The following is a 20001-nucleotide window of genomic DNA, read 5'->3' as shown; positions in this document are numbered from 1 at the left end:
TGATACTGCTTCAAAGGGATACAGATCTATTTCGGACCTCATTTAAATAAGAGTAAGTTGTGTTTTACCCCAGAACCAGGAGTATGCTATACCTGAACTGATGGCTGTGGAAATACTTAACCAGACTTGGGGCAACACCAAGAGAATCTGACCTTTCTGACCCAGGAAGGGAACAGAGCTTGTACTGAGCTAAGGTAAGCTTGGTAAGGAAACCGACATGTGAGACCGTGTTGTGAATATGATTTTCTGTAGGTAAAAAAATAAGTCTCTGTCTAGAACACGATTTTTTTTTTTTCTTTATTTGGATCCACATCCAAAAAGTAGGTTCTCCAAGGACAAAGGCAAGGAACTTAGGGGTTCATGAGAAGTCAGAGATCCAGCTTGAGACTGCAACCAGGGTCTGCCCCAGCCCTCCAGAGAATGGAACGGATTTCTGAGGAAGCACACGTGACCACCTCTCAGCTCCTTTGGAGTCGTGAACTGCCATGAAGCAGCAGCTAAAATCGGTTTGGCACAGCTTCTTGGCATAGTTTCTAGATGGACAGAGATCTTTAAGATCTTGCACTAAAAAGCTAACCAAATCCAACAGGAGAATGGAAATATATAAAACAAGCTTTTGACTTCTGCATTGCAGTTAGCCAGCTACGATGAGAAAGAAATACTTGTCGGTTTTCTAGTGATAATTGCTACTAAAAATCCAGAGCATTAGCAGTATGTAAAACCCCACCTGGAAAATCCACTGTGTATTTTCATTGCTCACTTGATAATTCTCCAAATATCCTGATTTGGCAGTGGGTACAAAAATAAAGATCCAATAAATGGTTTCTTAAAAAAAACTTGATTTATGACAGATCCTGTTTAATTCTGTTTACGGAGAATCCTGCTGCTTGGAGAAACTGATCTTAGCATTGACAATTTAACGTAATGCTACTGAGGCTGAAAATGAATATCACAGCTATGAGAATGAATATCACAGCTATGAGAATTTTTAAGCAGCATTGGCTGCTACATTTAGTAGATGTGTATATTTATTGTACCAGAACCACTCACAGCAGAGCAAAATCTTTGCAGAAACAATTAATATTGCTGCTGAGAATTTTTCTCTCAATCTCTCTACATGCCTAACAAAAACACCTTGGTTTTTGCAAGTGTTTCGTACCTGCTAATTCCCAGGGTGATGCATGTTGAATGCAGGATATTTTAACACCTGAAGAAAGGAACAAATCTTGCTAAGATGAAATATTCTGCTTTTTAGAGTTTTTTAAGGTATAAGGATTATGGCTTTCACAGTTTATGCGAGCACTGCTCTCCAACTACTGTGGTATACACGAAGGCACAGTGGAATGAGTTGATCCATCTCTCTAGCTTGGAGTTATTACTTGGTAGGACTATAAAAAGAGTAATTAAGAAAGAGCTTAGCCTGACATCAGTCAGCACAAATGTTTAGTACTTCTGGTTTTTTTTTTTTTTTTTTTTTTTCCTAAATGTTTTTAAGTGGTTACAAAAAATCCACTGTCACCAGTACTTCACCCTTTGTTGAAGGAATTGTCATACTATTGCACTTCCATTCATTGATATAGTTTTAAGAAAGTGGATCACATCTCAGGATCATGTAATACAGAAAAGATTCGCACCATCAGGTTTCCCTTGGGTTTGCTGCTTTTCTCCTGCTTTCTATTCTGGCTACATAAGACAGCTGCAGAAGACAACTATCTAACTGTTCATTACAAAGCACACGTTTTGCATCCCCAGGTACAAATCCTAGTCCTGAAAAAGCCGTGCTGGACTTTTATCGGTTGGAAATATGCCTCACTGTGTGTTAATAGAGACACAGAGCGAGGCTCTAAACGGTCTAAATGCAACATGCTCAGCTGAAACTTTTACATACTTAGAAAATCAGGCAATACAGAAGAATAATTCTAACAGTGGCATATGTTACAACCAAGAAGGAAAAACTAGCTTTCCTGTTTACGTATCAGGCTGAATTTTTTAAAACTTTGAAACTAAACTAGAAGACTTTTGAAAGGGGGACACACTGACAGCAAGCTACTACAAGCCAGGTGTAATTGTCACACATTTTACACCTTGGTCTTGGAAGGAAAAAGATGAGAAAGAACACTCGGCTAATAAAGCTCAGACATTTGCTGTATACCAAAACAACCTACTTCAACTAGAACAAATCACAGGTTTTCCTTTTTATTTGCCACCGGCATGATTAAAGTCATCGTAGTTCCTTGTAAGTGGGGAAATACTCATCCAAAGAATCTGCAAACAGAAACAAGCTATTCATAGCATATATAAGATATACTGAAAAGATGTTGAACCAGACAGTAGGAACATTGAGGTAAGTGGGATATGCTACATTTCCCCCAAATCCTTTGGATACTGCCACAAACAAAGGCAACATTCACACCATTCCTGAAGGGAATTAAAGTTTATTTCTTATGTGTGAGGTCTAAGCATGTGAGACATATGTCTGTATGTTCAGTGCCACGCTGATATCACAAAATATTTCCAAAACGACGCTTGGGGAAGCCCGGGATTGATAGGAATTGACGGTAATTGTAGCGGTCAACACCGCCGCCCAGTGGGGGCTGTTCCAACTGCAATGGCCTCCTTTCTCGGCACTGATAAATGTATTTGGAGTGCGTTGTGGAGTGTGTGGTTCCATGACTCTATCTAAATGAATTTTAAGAAAATAATATCAAAATCCAGAGCTTATCAGCCGTTTCTTCCCGACGCAAAGAAATACTGCGCAAACATAAAGAAGAAAACCAAGCTAGTTAACGTTATGCCAACAGGGCAAACAAAAACATCTTTAAGTGTTGGTAAAAAGAATCAAAACTACCATCGTAGGATAGTCCATCATAGCCCACGCAGCATAATGAAGGGTAAAATTCTTTCAAATCAACAACGCACAACACCAGTCTCAAATCATCAGGTGATGTTAGCCTCCCTCTACATAACTGATCTCAGGCTACACATCTGATGCATGAGAGAAGACCTAATCTCATTTAAAGATAACCGGGGACCTTTTTGGTAGCGTGTTTGTACTGATAAAAAAATTACTGCTCCTCCGAAACAGAGACACAGCAAGTGACTGAGGAGATGGAGACAATGCTCAGATTTTCAGAGATTCATCTCAAGAGGACTTACAATGAAAAGCAGTCACATACTTTGCAGACCGAAGATATACATTCAGGAGAGAAGAGTGGCTACTTGGATTTCTTGAGTACTAACAATGCAGTCATTTTTTTTTCTTGTAAATTTTGGATCTTGCAGCCATTTGTCACAGTTTCGAAGAAAGCATTATTAGAAACAGCAAAAAACCTCGATGTAGCAATAAGTTCATTCATATGAGACGGGTAAAGCAAGCCACCATTAACTACCATCTTGTCCACAGATGAGAGATGTTACTTAAAACCTTGTGTCAGCTGGCTTTTCATAAGACAATTAAGAGATAACAGTAAGTGCAGCTTAAGTATTGCAAAACACAGGGGCCTTCAGAATACCTGATTTTATTATTAGTTATTCACCTAGAAAACACTACTTAATTTCAACCTAAATGGCAATAATGCAACACTAAGTTACCGTGCTTAAATGCACCCTATAATAATAATACCAAATAGTCTAGGAAGAATAAGAAATAAGGTTTTGATCTCCATGTATATATACGTAGCTGCATACTCATATTGAAATTGCATGTGGTGAGGCAGACAGGCAGAAGGTGCTGCACTTCTTTACCAAAGCACACCACAGAGAAGACTGAAAAGCACATTTCAGTTAAGAAGAAAAGCAGGTAGGCTATGATTCCATCTTAAATTTTCCTGATAAAAAAATGAACAGCTGCAATTGCTCGCCGACATTACAAAACAAGTGTTTTGCAAAAGTTGTGTTTTAGATATGCCTTACCACCAGGCTCCTGCGGCAAAATCCCATATGCATTGGTGCACATCGCTACCCTGAGTCCCCAGGTTTGGTTTGTATTTCATCTGACGCTTCATTAAGTGAACTCAGATGGAAGCGCTACTTGGTTTGGCTTCTCCTCCGCCCCCTGCTGGCATCAGTCGTGGCAGGGTCTTTCTATTGCCAGCAACCTAAGGGGTTTCATGCCAGGCAATTGCAAATGTTTGTGTCCAGGGTCAGCACTGGCCTCTTGTCTTTGTCACCAGCTCTCCTAGCTGGCTGACATGAAATTCTTCTACTCCTTGAGAAGCTTCCAGTCAGGTTGAGACTCTTCTCATCACCAAGCTCACTTCCCCCTTTGACCCCAGTAACCTTCACTTGAAATAATTTATACTGCTAAATCCTAAGGTAGTTTAATTGTGCCTCCAGGCCCTGATTCACTTCTTGTGTCCTTTCACCAAACTTGTGTATGTACACGCAGTTGTCAGATGCCACCAAGCTTCACAGCTTGTATTCTGCACTGATCGGGGGTACACCACTAATGACTGGCCTCCAGCTGGACTTTACAGTGCTGCTCAAAACCCTTTAAGGCTGGCAGTACAGCTAGCTTTCAGTTCACCTCACTGTCCACTTATTCAGTCTATTATTCATCAGATTGTTTGGGAAGACAATATGGGTGACAGTCTCAATGCCCTTAATAAAGTTAAGCTGAAGAACTTGCTCTCATCTCCATCACCAAGCCAGTGATCACATAGGAGGGAGCTATCAGGTTGATCAAGGAAGACATTCCCTTCCTAAATCCTCGATCAGTGTCTTGTCCTGCTCATGATGGATGTTGCTTCCAGGATTGGTTGCTCTATCACCTTCCTGGGGCACCAAGGAGAGGACGATCAACCTGTAGTTCCCCAGATTCTCCCTTTGGCACGTCTTGACAGGAGTGAATGACACATTTTTCTTCCTCAGGTACCTGCCCCAATGACCAAGACAGCTGTCTCAAAGACTTTTGAGAACCACCTCTGAGTCTCTCCTCAGACAACTTTGAAGAGTACCTCTGGTTTTGATTTCATAGTTGCAGGCTTCTCATTCCTCTTTTTCAAAGAAGCCGTAACAGCAGTGTAGAAAGCAATCTACATTTTCATTTTTTCAGGAATAAACTTTTTTACTGCAGCACCAGTCAACCAGTGGAATAAATATGAACTTACAGATTACTAGTCCCTAGATGCTAATGACAAGTCACTCAATGGCAATTCAATAACATAAAGTAACCAACTTATATCACTCCATTTGCTGGAGGCAAAAGCAGAATGTAGACTTGAACAATGGCCATTTAACATTTAGCCTTTGTTTTGCAAGCCCATGACGAAAAAGACCTGAAGGAAAAAATGATGGTTTTGCATTTGATTATTCATCAGAGCCATTTCTTGACTTGAAAACTGAGACAAATTCTCTGATCGCTATCTTCCAATGCAATTTCCTTGCTCCAAGTCATTCCAGTGAATAGCCAGGAACCTTCAGGAAAGCAGAAATTCAAAGATGTTCTGGAGTGATGGAAGAGGTACTTAATATTGGATCATGTTCTAACAGTTCCAGTGAAGCTGATGTTGTACGGTATAGCCCTTACACAGAAGAGCCCCTCCAGTAAAAAGTAAAATGTGAATGTGTGTTTTGGCCCTCCATTTTTCCTCAGAAAACTCTAAATCTTTCAGATGATAAATCATTTTTCCCCTCAGTTACTCTAAGTAAAAATGCTGAAGACCTATTATGCTTTTCCAGGGCTTAAGCAACATATAACAAAAGTGGGATAGCTTCATTCTTTGCTATGAGCCAGCAATGAGCCTGTGGGTAGGCGCTATATGACGAAACTAGAAGAAACAGTGTACAACAAATCCAGTCAGAGCAGTGAAGTAGGCTGTTCTTCCTTTGAAATACTTTTTCTTTCCTCCCATCTTTGCATAATCTCTTTTATTTTGTTCAAGTGAAGCATCAAGAAATTCTCCCTCTTTTTTTTTTTTCCCCCCTCTCTAATTGAAAAGAATTGCTGGTACTCAGTTTCTGGTGGGAAAAGACACAGACTGAGGCACAGTCCTGGCTTATGTCTCCCACATTATTCACTCTGATGCAGTTAGAAGCCAATGCTCACTAATTGTTGTGATCTCCATTTGGCTTTTAACTTAAACAGCCATCTGCAGGAGAATCTCAGCTGCTTTCAGCAGACAGAAGCACTTGAAAACAGCAGCCCCCTAACATTGTTTAATTTTTATAACTCTGAGGTCACAGAAGAGACCACTAACTGTTTCAATGAAACTCCATAGGATGGGCTTGGCTGGATGATTTGTTCCTGCTTTAGGATTTAATTTGAACAATATGGACTTTTCCCCATTAGCATAAAATAAATCAGCACTCTGCACTGGTTTCCCACGCATCACTTTCAACAGGCTGCCAACATTAAGATCATGTGGATAGATGACAAGCACTCAGACTACTTACATCTATTAGAGTCCACTGGTCACATCAGCTTTTGATTTTGATAATCTTTCTATAAGTTGTATATCATTGTTACTTTCCACAGTCAACAGTTTAACATACACACACGTCTTGTAATTCAGCCACACAGCACATTTAGACAGTCATAAATTCTAATCAGGTAGAAAGAATTACAATGTTTTCCTTTAGTAAAGGAGTTATTTCAAACACACCACAGCCATACTTGCAGAATTTCCAGAACGAGTATCAGAATTCATATTTTCTTTCCCCCAGTTTCCTGGGGAAACGCTGCCTTACACATACTGCATTATGATTTTGTTTCGTAACTCTAATGAATTTGAGTTTTATTGAACTAGAGACCTATTATTTCAGTTCATCTTCAAAATAACGTGGGATGAAACAAATGCTCCAAGTTAATAAAGGTAAGCTGTTGATCTAGCTGGAAAAATCATAGATGGTTTTCCACAGAAAGCCTTCAGATTCCACCTGCACCCCACCCCCACTGCACCGTACCAACGGAGCACCACAAGCTGACAAGGAAATGCACTGCATTAACGTAAAAACAAAAAAAATAAGCCTGTTCTACATCTCAGCTGCACTATCCAGCACTCTCACCAGTCACAAGGCAAACAAGGAAGCACACAAACTCAGTTTGCAGACAGCAGGTAATGTTGCAGTTTCACAGAGGCACCTCAGTCCTGGGACCCACATGGTGTGACACGATATGTCTGCCACCCCATGTGAGATCACTCACAAATCTCTCCTAGGCAGCTCCACGGTCCTGACCCCATATGCCACCACGAGCTTTCCACTTTCTCACCCCTCACCCTCAGGAGAACGAGCAGCAGCAACTTTGTTGCGTCCTATAATGGCGGCCCCTGCTGTAGAATGGCGGCCCTGTAATAATGGTCGCCTGTCTCCCTTCAGGAGCTGCTGGGCCAGACTTCACATCTCTATTCGACACGTTATTCCAGAAACAATTAAAACAAACAAACAAACAAAACCAAGTTACTTTAAAATTTACCTATTCCCATGCCCACTGCATCTGTGTAATCACTGAGTGGGCAGTGCTGTGAGATGAACCTCATTAACCAGTAAACCTTTTCTGAGGACAGAATTATAACGTGGCCACAGCTTTGCAACTGGTGTGCACCAGGCATACAGCCTCAGTAATTGGCCCATGATGGAAAAAGGGCCTGACACACTTCCCTATGTGCAAAAAAAAGTAAAATACAATCTGAATAAGTTAATGCCATTTTTACTTGTCTGACCACAAGCTTTGCCACAACACTAAAGAATAACCATGTTTTCTGAATTTTCCTTTTTTAAAGTTGGGTATGTCCTAAACTATTCATGAAACAGGACAGAGGATACAGACATCTGGGGAGATTTACAAGGAGGAAAAAAAAAAAAAAAGAAAAAAAAAAGAAAAAAAAAGATAAAACTAACCAGAAACTCAGCTAAGGCATGCACACAGGAAAAGAATGTTAATTCCTGCATTTAGTTACAGCAGACGGTATTGGCAATCTTCTGGGTGTGTCTGTAAGAAGAGCTTTTCTAAAAACTGTTTTGAAAACTACAGCAGAGGTTCCAAATATTTACAAAACATTTACAACAACAGACTACCACTCAGTTTCCTGCAGCAAGTGAAAATATTTGTCCTACCTCTAGTAAGGGGCTTCGCCTATACCTAGACATTTCTATGATCATCTTTTTTTCAGCTCTGGTTATCTCCAGTCTGAATTATCTGCACGTCTTCTTGTCCAATGCAGTCTGTATATTGTTATCTGTAAACTTACATACCAGCTTTAGCTACAAAAGAAAGACGGACTTGCTGAAGAAAAAAGTTGAGCATGTATCTAAAAAACTACAACAAAGCAAACAGCAGATGTGTCTCTAAAAACCATAGCAGATTAAATATGTGCTTTTTTCTAAACACTTCATGTTTCAGTTGGCAGCTATACATCACATTACTAACCCCCAAAAGAACACTTACACCAATGCATCAAAATTTCATTCAGAAACTATTCTGAAAATGAGGGGATTTTTCTTAAGGCTTTACACGGATAGACTAAACATTTCTAGATTTTACTAAATATACAAATTAGGTACTGTCCAATGGACAAATCACACAGGTCAGATAGGAAAAAAAAAAGCTGTTCCACAGTCACATCTGAACTGTCATGTATGCATAAAAACATTATACATCTTTGTGAGCAATTTTGATAAGATGGAATATTGAAGTAAAAAGTAGCTTCAGATTTTAACACGTGATCAATGTCATGGCATTACTGGAGAGTATCAATTAAAGCACAGCTGCAACCAGCTTCTGAGTGCCAAGTCCTCCTTCCCTTTGGCATTTGCCAAAGATTTCAGTAATGTAACAGCTCAAAGATGTTTCTTTTTCCCTTAGTGGCACATCTTCAGAGCATGCATTTGTTTCTAGATTAAGGTAGGCTTTTTTTTTTTTTTTTTTTCCCCAGCAGGAAAGGAGAAAGATTTCAGCCACAGACAAAAATTTGATTTAGACGAAGAAACCCCAATTCTTCAAAACCAAAAACATTGAACTCTGCTTGGAGACCTTCCATGAAACAATTTGCGCACTCTTCATATTTTCAGTCTGTCTCTAGAGTGATGACTGAAGATTTAGAGGATTGTCTGATCTGCCCTTGAAATTTGGGTTCTTCTTTAGCCTGTTTAATTCCCCAATTCCATTCCAACCAAAGACAATTTTGATCAAAAAGCTGTTGCAACAGCAAATCTTTCAATGAAATCCATCGGAACCAGTGCAACAGGCCTAAAGTAAGATACTGAAACTTGTCAACCAAAAATTCAGCTGCAATTATGTATCACTCTTGCCCTCACTGTATCTTCTAAAGCAGGCATTCTCTAAAGCAAATACTTTCATCAGCCTGAAGTAAAACATAAGAATTTCCCAGTAATGTTAAAATGATTGAGAGCAGAAGAAAAAAGATAGATACTTTTCCTCTCAGAAAGCAAAACAACCTAAATCAATAAAATGAAATTGGAAAAAAAAGTAAAGGTGAAAACAAACTGGTTTATTTACATTTCACTTCCTGTGCTTTTAAAACTTTTTACTTATCTGATTTATGGTACTTTTTATTTTCCTTTTTTTTCCCCTGACCAACAAGGAATAAGCTCAGTTAAAGTAAGTAAATGTAGAAATGTTAACACGTAACACTAACAAAGTGTATGTTTGAAATAAAGATGAAATATTTCATTGCCCTAAAAATCACCTTTTTCCCTATCACAGCTGAATCTACGTGCTACAGTAGATGCTTGATGCATGCTTGATGCAGAGCTTACACACCAAGATTGGGTATTTTGAAACTTAGTTGAAAACTTCAATGTCTGGTTGAATAACTCAGTGTTTCAACACTTGTGTTTTTTTTTTGTTTTTTTTTGTTTTTTTTTTTTAACACAGCTATTTAAATTCCTTAGATACATAAATGTTTTTGCCAATTTCTACTCTCATCTGCTTTCACTAGCGGAGAAGTAATGACCTAGTTAAGATATTACTTCACATTTAATTAAGATACCACTTGGAGTTGGGTGAAAGATGAGGGAAAGGCACAGAAAATGTAGTTTCAAATTATCTACTCATATTTACTAGAACTACAATTTCTTGAGACAAAAACTGGATTGCCAGAAGATCTCCAAAATCTCCTCCATTAATTCTGTAGGAATACTAGCTATCTTCTGCTACTTTAGATCCAATATGTTTAACTGTGTGAAGACATATGCTTAATGGAGTGTGAAAAGCTCTTTGAAATAATCAAAATATCATGCCATGGCCAAACAACTGCATCAGTCTTAACATCTTGCACTACTGCAGAATAGTGTCACTCCACCTCACAATTCACAGATCTACCTCACATAAGCTTACTTACAATGATGCTATGGAAGACAGGGTCAAAACCCTTGCCGAAGATAAACAATATCCTCTGCTCTCTCCTCTATCCAGCCAGTCACAGCACTGCAGAAAGCCTCAAACTGATCAAGCACGATTTCCATTTGGTGAATCCATGTTAATTACTCCTGATAACCTTCTTCTCTTCCACTTGCTTGGAGAAGACATCCAGAATAAGCTGTTCCATCACTTTTCCCAGCAACAGAGGTGCGTTTCCCAGCTTCTTTTTCTTACCTTTTTTGATAACTGGAGTGCCACTTGCCTTTCTCCAGACCTCAGGCACCCTTCTCATTCTCCGTGACTTGCCCATGGATTTGTGTGCATTGAGTTTGCCTAGTTCATCTCGGACCAGGTCTTCCTCAACCAAGGGGAAGTTTTCCTTACCCTAGGCTCTCTCACGGTCTGGGATTCCCGAGGGTCAGCCTTAACAGTATAGACTGAAGCAAAGAAGGCATTCACTATCTCCACCTTTTCAGCATCCCCACCTTTTCAGCATCCCCTGTTACCAGGGCAGCCACCTCACTCAGCAGCAGGCCCGCATTTTCCCTCGTCTTCCCTTTGCTACTGACACATTCAAAGAAGCATTTCTTGTAGTCTTTGACCTCTCTCGCCAGATTTAATGCCAAGTGGGCTTTAGTCTTCCTTATCACATCTCTGCATGCCCTTAAAACATTCCTCTATTCCTCCCAAGTGTCCAGAGCCCTTTCCCACATTCTATAAACTACCTATTCGAGTTTTTCCATGAGCTCCTTACTCATCCATGTGGGTCTCCTGTCATCCTCGCTTGATTTCTGCTCTTAAAGATGCACTGATCCTTAGCTGGGAGGAAGCAATGCTTGAATGTCAAACCACTCTCTTGGAATCCTTTTCCTTCCAATGCTCTAGCCCATGGGATAATGTCCAAGAAGGTCCTTGAGAAGGTTCAAGTCAGAAGTCCAGGGTTGCAATCCTACTTATTGCCTTGTTTTTTTTTTTCCCCCCCCACGTAAGATCTGGAACTTTTGCTAGTGGTTGCTGCACACAAGGCTGCCCCTAACCTTCACTTTCTCAACCGGGCCTTCCTTTTTTGTAAGAACAAGACCCTGCAGCAATGAAACCCACAGTAGGCTAACTGTAAGAATTACTGCAAACAAAGAAATACAATTTCTCCTGAAAGTCTAGTCAGGTTTTTTTTTTTTGGAGCAATTGTCATCAGAGTTCTTCATTCTAGTAGCATGTTACCATGATATAACACAAGCCCCATCTCCACCCTTCCACCCCAGGTATATTTCATACACTGGAATCTAAAAACCAGATTCCCCTGAAGTTCATAGCTGTCCATTAGTTTCACTTGGGTTCCGTGAAGAGACATGCTCATCTTTTTGTGCAGCACCTGAAGAGACCCTGGTGCTCCAGCTGCTGATGAAAATGTGCATGTACTGTAGTAACAGTTATTAGGGATCATTTCTTTTCAGATACTTCTACTATAGAATTTCCTGCATTTACAATTCAAATTTCTATTAAAAGATTGTTTTTTTTATTTTGAGAGAATTTCATCAGTCATTTCATGAAGCAAAGGAAGCAATGTCCTTGAACACCATGCACACTGGACTCTGTTCCAAACACAGCTTCCAAAAATTTGACCCCTTCTACAGTTCAATAGTTTTTCTATGGAATGGTCTGAAGTTAGGTTAGCAAGTACATGAATGATGAAGCAGAACTTGGCTTCTGCTACAAAACCAAAACAACCATCAGTTATACCACCAGCAGCAAACCTGTCAAGGGTTAGCAAGAGCTATCCTCAAGGATAGTAAAGAAAGATTATTACTATGATTTCATAAGGATGTAGTGATACTCATTAACTTGCCCAGTCTGCATTCCACCACAAAGATGAAATACTGTGAAGCTGAAAAAGAACATTTTGAAAAAGCTGCTTGTTTTTCTAAAATCTACCTGTACGTCCACACAACCGAACTGCAGTGGTGGTGTGCAGAAATCACCACAGAAAGCATTCCTACCATTCAGAAAAAAACACAAGACTTAGAGAAATATCCAATCCGATGGACAAAACTCCTATTTCATTATTCTCTTACTATGTAAGATTCAGAAATTGTGAGCTTTTTCTATTCCATCATGCCAGGACATCAAGGGAAGAAAACTTTTATTGAGCTGATTTCAATCTGAGATGAAAGTACCAGTTTGCTTGGATTTTCCTCTGAACTAAAAGACCTTCAAGGGAAAAAAAGAAAAACAGGAATCCTGTAATGATCCTTTCACAAGCTGATACCAATCTACTAACTTACATATAATTGAGGCCTGTGCCCAACAGCTGTGTTTGTAGAGCTGCTGAAGGTACAATCTTTATTTTCTTTTAAAATGAGAATTCTTACATCAATATTTAGGCCAAAACACGCTGAGTTCAGGATTGCTTCAACACGCAATTTTGTTTTTCCTGTTTTATAAAGACAGCGTTGGTTTCAAGTAACTGGGTCAGATACAGAATCACAGAATCACAGAATCGTAGGGGTTGGAAGGGACCTCCAGAGATCATCGAGTCCAACCCCCCTGCCAAAGCAGGTTCCCTATAGCAGCTCTTATTCTGAAACTCACTGGTCTTCTCTACATTTTCTAACATTTTTTCTAACATTCGGGCACTTCAAAGCAATACTCATGACTTTGGTCTGTACTCATCTTTAGTTTTAAATGGTAAATGCTGCTTTGCATGATTTCACTCTACTTCAAAATACCTCCCATTTTCTTTTGTCTTGCTCCTGCCTTTCAAGCCTCCAGCTCCAATCGTCTTCCCTCCCCTCAATGACCTCCAACTTTGTGGTTGTTGGTTGCTTATTATCTTGTCTATTTCACTCCTCAAATCTCACTGCCTTTTCTGTACTCTTTGCTATTTCATCTTATGCTTTTCTGGAGTTCTTAGACTTATTTCTTCAATTTATGTAAACTATTTATAACCCTGATCTTTTCTGTCCTTCACTCTTGCCTTCAGGCATCTGACATTGTCACTGAAGCCTTTATATTTGAACCACAGTATTTATCCCATAGTCTTGCTTAATCTCACCATTTCATTTATTCTTGACATGCTCCCAGATCTCACTTTAAATTGAAAACACAGCTTTTGCCCATTGCATTTTAGAACTACGTTTTTGATTTCTTACATCCTAGCAGAGGGGGACATCTGTATCTGTATTATTTATCTTCGGAATGCATTTTGGTCATGTACTTTGTGTGACTACATAAAATTTGCATTGTTCTATGTATCCACATCACCTCTGAGGGTTCCAGGATTCTGTGTGGTTAAAAAACACAAGGGAATTTTGGAAGATCGTATTTCCACTAAAGGCTCATTCTGAGCTGAAACGAGTACACACACAGCAGTGATATTTTTAGTTATGAGTCCAAATGAAGTTTTTTTGTGGTAAAAGCCAAGCCTACTCCAGTATTATGAGACTTGCTGCTATATCCACTTTCTTCAGTTACTACTTGGCCCAATTACATCTACCTCTAACTTGACATTCAGCTTCAGGGCTTTGTTTGTTGCGGGTTTTTTTGGCATTACCTACATAGCTGCAAAATACTTAGCACCAGCTTCCTCTAGTCTGTAGTTGTCATTAAAACATACCTAATATGTCTTACTGACTGGAAACTGAAGATTCTGTGAAAAATATTTATGTCCTTGGAAGAACATATCCTGCCATCAAACATCGCCTTCTGAGTAGGTAGGACTAACTGTGGCATCTGAGTCATGCAGCATAGTCTCATACCAACATATAATGCACCTCCCTGGGCAGAGGAAGGGATGCTGCTCCAGTTCTCAAGCTTGGGAAAATAAAGGAGAAAGTAGGAGAAAATTCCTCGTGTTCTTCTGCCACTTGCAGCAATGCAAAGGGCAGAGAATGAAGTGCTGTAGTAGGAGAACAGCATTATAAAACATACTGCTTGATGAATATGAAAGAATACCTGAATCTAGTATGAACACCTTGGTGAACAGCAGACAGGGATTACATTACTGGCATAGAATTAATGACTCTCTTCTAAGACCTTTTTAGGCCCCGTTCACAAGTACATCTCATTTTATCTATGAATCCCCATCGTTATCCTATGCAATGATGGCGCATTTAAATCAGAAATGAAAGAAAGTTTTAAGATTCTAGAGCCAGGAAGATGGGAAGGACAGGTTTTTTTTTCTTTCCTTGCTTGCAGAAGTTGTTTTCTCTTCTACAAGCCATTCGTTAGCTTTGCACAGTCATACCCCAAAGTTCTGATTCAAGCTGTTTTAAGAGAAGTGGACAACTGTGCTTGCCATAAACAACCTCTTCAACACAATACACTGCTCTGATTTACACACGTGTAAACTGAAGGGCTTTGCTGCTAACCTTGACTAACTCTTTTAAGGCTGGCAAAAAATTAAAGCAACTCTACCTTCATTTCAAATTCAAGCTATCTTTCCTTTACTCATTTATGGATATTTGCTATGCTTGTATGGGCAAGCAAATTATTTGAATAGGTGAGAGCAGCATTCACAATTCAGGATTTTTGCAGGTTACACATCTCTGATATTAAGAGGAGAGCAGACAGTTCAATTGACATATAGGTTGCAATTTTGCCATGAATTCATGGCCTATCGCCTTAGAGGGCACTGACAGAGCACCAAACTGAAAGCTCTAGCTTGCCGAGAAGCAAAACCATTGCGGCCAATAAAGATGCCAAACCGTCTATTGATGTTCTGGGTAACTTCCACTTGAAGTTACATTTTCAACTATTTTTCCCATTAACATGCAATCCAGTTGTGTTGCCAATCATATTTATAATTAGCATAATTATGATTACAGAAGTGCTTGATTTCCTCTATTGGCTTACACAAGAAAAAAGGAGATGCTCCTCAGTGGTACTAGCCAGAAAAGCTGTTAATAAAAACTGTGAAACAGAACTCAGATCTAGATACTGACAGACACTGAAACACTTACGATCATTTCTAAAACCAATTTAAGTTTCCCAACAAATAACTAAGCAGCCTGCAACCAAGTGACCACATTTCTCTCCTGCTTGATTAGCCTAAAATGAACAGAATGAAGTTTCTTCATCTTATATACAATGACACAAACTCATCAGGAGCCCACTGGGAAGAAATCAATTTGGATTCCCCAGGGAAAAAACTGTATGTTGCTGAAGATGTGCCAAGTTTATATTAATAAATCTCATCTCAGCAGCACATGAATTGTCTGTGACTTAAGGTCTTAAATGCTTAAAAGGCTTTTTAAAATGATGCATCTCCAACCAAGACCCCTATAAAATGCAACAGTGAATACATAAAATAACTTACAAAATCAGAGGCCGAACTGAGCAGTAATTAAGGAATTCTCTCCCCCCGCCTCTCCACCTTTATCTTTCTCTATCTTCCTAATGTGTTTGTTGCCCTTAATGCACACTGCGTGTTCCTGCAAAATCATGTCCAAAAATCTAACACAGAATCTTCAGTCACTACAAAACCCAAGTGCTGATCGTTGCCTGTTTCTTCCACAAAAGTACTACAAATATTTCTGTAATACACTTTTTTAGAGTTTAATAACATATCAAAGTATCATTTACCTTTTAAAAAGTAGCTTTATTTTTCCCCGCAAAGCTTTAAGTCTTGCCTGACTGTATGTAAAATGCACAACTCAAACAAAATAAATTCATAATCTTCTTTGAAAAGCATGCTACTCCCAACTCTAGTTATATAGGTCTCTTTCTTTGGTTCAATTTCTGTACAGCTACTAAATTAAGCTTGCCATAACTACTTATTTGTCCAGTACTGAATATACAGGCTCCAAAGTTGATACTTTGTCTTATATCTATAAAACTTTGCAATGTCACTGTTTTTGTAGGAATCCTTCCAATGATTACAGATAATTTCTCTATCAACAAGGTCTACAGTTAGTCTTGAAATTCAATATGCAGATTAAAAAAACACAAATCCAGATTTTTGAGTAACATGAGTGTCTGAAGTCGCTAGGATTCAAAATGCAGTAGTGATGAATTCATTCTCCCTCTAATCACTGTAGGATCAGAATTTGGGATGTCATCATCCCCACAAAAATCCCATCTTAAAACATACTTAATTAAAGCCAGGATAATATATCTCAATCAAAACATTCTCAGGTTACAATAAGATGCCTGCAATAGGGCACAGATAGCCTGCCTAGGTGTAATGAGGCTGATGATGAATAACAATATTGCTATTCATACACCCAGACCCTGCCGTATCTGAGCCATCTGCTGCTAAAATTGCAAATGCGTACTAAAAGATGGAAGATTATTTTTACCTTCATGTTATTCATAGGAAGATTTTCATGTGACATCACTCACAGGCACCAGATCTATGCTTACTTGTGATGAACAAAAACCTGAGGCTAATTTTTTACTGGCTTCAGACATTTTGCAAACTTAGTATACTGCACAACTGTGAAATTATATTCACTGAAAAAATATGCCTAACAAAGTTTAAAAGTAATTTCTCTACTAACAAACTGTGCAAAAACTAGAATTTTGTCAAATATTATAAACGAGGAAGAAATAATATTGGTGTATGTATATTTCTATAAAACAATACCTGCTTTACTCTTGGTAATTCATGCTTAGAGTACTGTATCTACCACCATTTACTGTTTGATAGTGCTACTGTAGCTTACTGCTATGCTAGACTTAGCCAATTTCAGCAGCTCTGTATCTGAAACCCTGCTACAGCCACTTACTGAATAAACATATTTGCCTCTTCTACATAGTTTGAGTCAGATTTGCTAACTGCAAATCTCTGCATGACTAACAGCATGGAAACAGCGACAAGAGAGAACACTGATGCATTCCTGACTTACATAGGGTGTTCTGTTGGGACAGAGGTTTTTTTCAGATGCTCACCATGATTTCCCTGATTATCTTTCTCATAACCCAAGATTTTCCAGAAGTGGAGTAAAGCATAACCTTTAGGGTTCTACTGACTACGTAACTGCACCTTCTCATGGCAGCTCCTGCAGTTCTGTACAGCAAGTAGTACTCTATACCACCACACTGCACATTTTCCTAGAGATCTGAGGTATTTCCTTCAGCTGGAGTGCAATAACTGAGATACAATATCCTCCCTGGCAATATCAGCTGTTGAATACGATTTATAAAGACAGTCAAAGTCCAGGTCCTACAGTCAACTTAAAAAAAAAAATTAACAAGTGGCCAGGAAGCAATCTCCTTAGTAAGTTCATGACAATCTACGTATATTCCACAACTATGTTAATCAGAGCATGTGAAATGCAGAAAGTTTTCAGTGTGACTTATGTATCTCTGCATTTACCTACCTAATTTATACTTATACAATCAATGAATATACAGATGATACAGTATATCCAGGAGTGTGCGTGATGTAATTACGACACTAGAATAAGAAAAAGAGAATACTCACCCTATTCTGGGCTCACATAACAAACTCCAGTGCAGTAGCTCTCCAGAAGAGATCCTTCCCCACCGGCAGTCAGCTCTTAAATGGGGCTAGGAGGGGTGGAGCAAATAAATAGCCTTCACCTGTGCTCCTGTGGCTGACTCAGTGCTCTCCTCAGCTGATTAATCAGAGGTTCAGGCTGTGATCCAGCAGCCCCATAGAATACTGTTCAGCTTTCAGTTTTTCTGCTGGTGGGAGCTACAAAATGCAATAGTCAGCTTGCTTTAAATTTTAAATTAAAGGTCCCTTCAGAATATTTTTTCCTTTTAGTTTAAAACAGAGGTAAAAATAACCTGCTGCTAGATATACCTGATACTTGCAAAGTAGTTCACTAAAATTAGCCTTGGCATTTCATTTATTAAGCTACAGCTGTGCAAAATGGTTCCCCACCAGCCACAGATTTCAGGAATTATGTTCCTTTCCTGGAAGTACTTTTGATAGCACAAACCTAGCAAACATTCTTCTTTTTCTTCTTATTCAAAACACCCTTTGTATTGCAAAAAGAAAAAGTGTCCAACAAAAAGTGGAAAAGAGGGTGATAACAGGTTAACTGGAGCAAGGTGGTGGACCAGCAGTGAGCACACCTGCTACTGATTGGCTAAATAAAGACAAAAAATTGTCAGTAACACCCTGGATCCTTCAGTACTTTCTCACCCTGCTTCATATACAATCTGAAAGTATGTATTGTATGTCTCACATACAATATTGTTTATAGTTTCATTAACAGGCTTAACCATTACAGAGAGGAAAACACACTGGCTATTAATGAGTGTTTCTAGCACGTTCAAGTAGAATGAGAGTAGAAAACAGAAGCAGATGCAAATGAAATTGTAATGGCCTGAACAATGAGTTCTGAGCCTTGCTTCCATTAAATGACAAATACACTATTTCAAGACAGGTGCTGGTGGGTCATTTTAGCATCTAAATCAATCACCTATTATGAAGAGTCAACCACTTAATCTCTTCCTGCAAAATGTTTAATCATCTCTTTCCCATATTTAATTCCATTCCAACTGAATTGAACAACATAGGCAAACCAAAGATTTTAGCTGAAAGAAGCCAACCAAAAGGAAGAAAAAGTTAAATTCTGGCCTTACTGAAATCAGTAATTGGAAGCACACTGAATGTAATGAGTGCCAGGATTTCACTCCTCAGGGGCATCCTATACTAGCAGCAAGTGCTTAAAGGCACAAGAATTCATAGTGCTGCTGATATCCAGTCTGTACATTCAGCAAGCTTACAGAAGTTAGGCTAAGTAGGATTACCACAGCAGAAAGATAATAAGTGAAAAATGCTCACCAATCTTGCAGGCTCACAATAAACTCCACAAGGAGTAATCTACAGAAAGAAAACTGTACTCTGTGCCAGTCAGCACTTAAAGGGGATCTAGGAGAGGTGCAGCCAGGCTCCAGCCCTTCTAATTACACAGCAGAACTGCCTTCACCTGTGCTCCCACAGCTGATCAATCAGAGGTTCAGGCCATGATCAACAGTTCCCATACAAAGTTTCATCAGAATTAGCATATAAAACTCATCTATGTATGTTTGAAAACTGTCAAATCTCTTTTGTTTCTTGCTTCCAGATAGGTTTTGCTAATTTAAAGCAAGTTCTAGTAAATCTATGTAAACTACTTGTCACAATTTGCACGAAACAAGTCAGTACTAAAGCTTGTAAGTTATGCAAAAAAGCTGCTGATCCCTTAATTGCACAGTAGATATATTTCCTATCTCCACTTCTGAATTTTTGCTCATTTGCTGTTGCGAGCAATGTTAACAAACAGTCTGCACTGAGACAATAATGAGAATATAACAGTCACTTTCTTTCAGTGTGTCTATTTTACCACACACACACCTGTTATAAGGAAATTCAGCAATACTTAGCAGTTCTTATCAAAGTTCTGTAGATCTGGATTTATTCTACGGTTACACTATAACCTCTGAATAAATCCTGTCATCAGATTCTATCTAGGTAACAGCAATCATCACTGTGTGAGAAAATGGACACAGTTATTACCTTTTGCAGGGTATGGCTTAAAATAGAATGCTTCAGGAAATGTATGTATGTACGAAACTGAACAATCAGAGCACAAATTACTCAGCATGATCAATACTGAAACACGTTTAAATTATCAGGCTGCTCTAGGACAGATAATAATAAGCATTTGTGACAGCCAGAATAAGCCTCTCCTGGGAGTTCTGATTTCATGAGTTCTGTCTGAAAA

The 20001-nt window shown here is 39.0% G+C and overlaps 1 long non-coding RNA gene across 1 annotated transcript in view; it reads right to left on the bottom strand.

The window, feature by feature from the left end:
* The window catches only part of LOC128084229 (uncharacterized), a 35139-nt gene extending 15902 nt beyond the window's left edge, over positions 1–19237 (bottom strand). Inside the window, exon 1 of the long non-coding RNA XR_008208395.1 lies at positions 17745–19237. This is a non-coding gene — a long non-coding RNA (uncharacterized LOC128084229). The remainder of the gene's footprint in view (positions 1–17744) is intronic.
* Positions 19238–20001: the final 764 nt, after the last annotated feature.

The sequence above is a fragment of the Tympanuchus pallidicinctus genome, unplaced genomic scaffold (genome assembly GCF_026119805.1).
Source record: "Tympanuchus pallidicinctus isolate F22 unplaced genomic scaffold, pur_lepc_1.0 scaffold26, whole genome shotgun sequence".
NCBI lineage: Eukaryota > Metazoa > Chordata > Aves > Galliformes > Phasianidae > Tympanuchus > Tympanuchus pallidicinctus.
The sequence above is the reverse complement of the archived record's forward strand: the minus strand, read 5'-3'. Positions and strand labels throughout refer to the sequence as shown.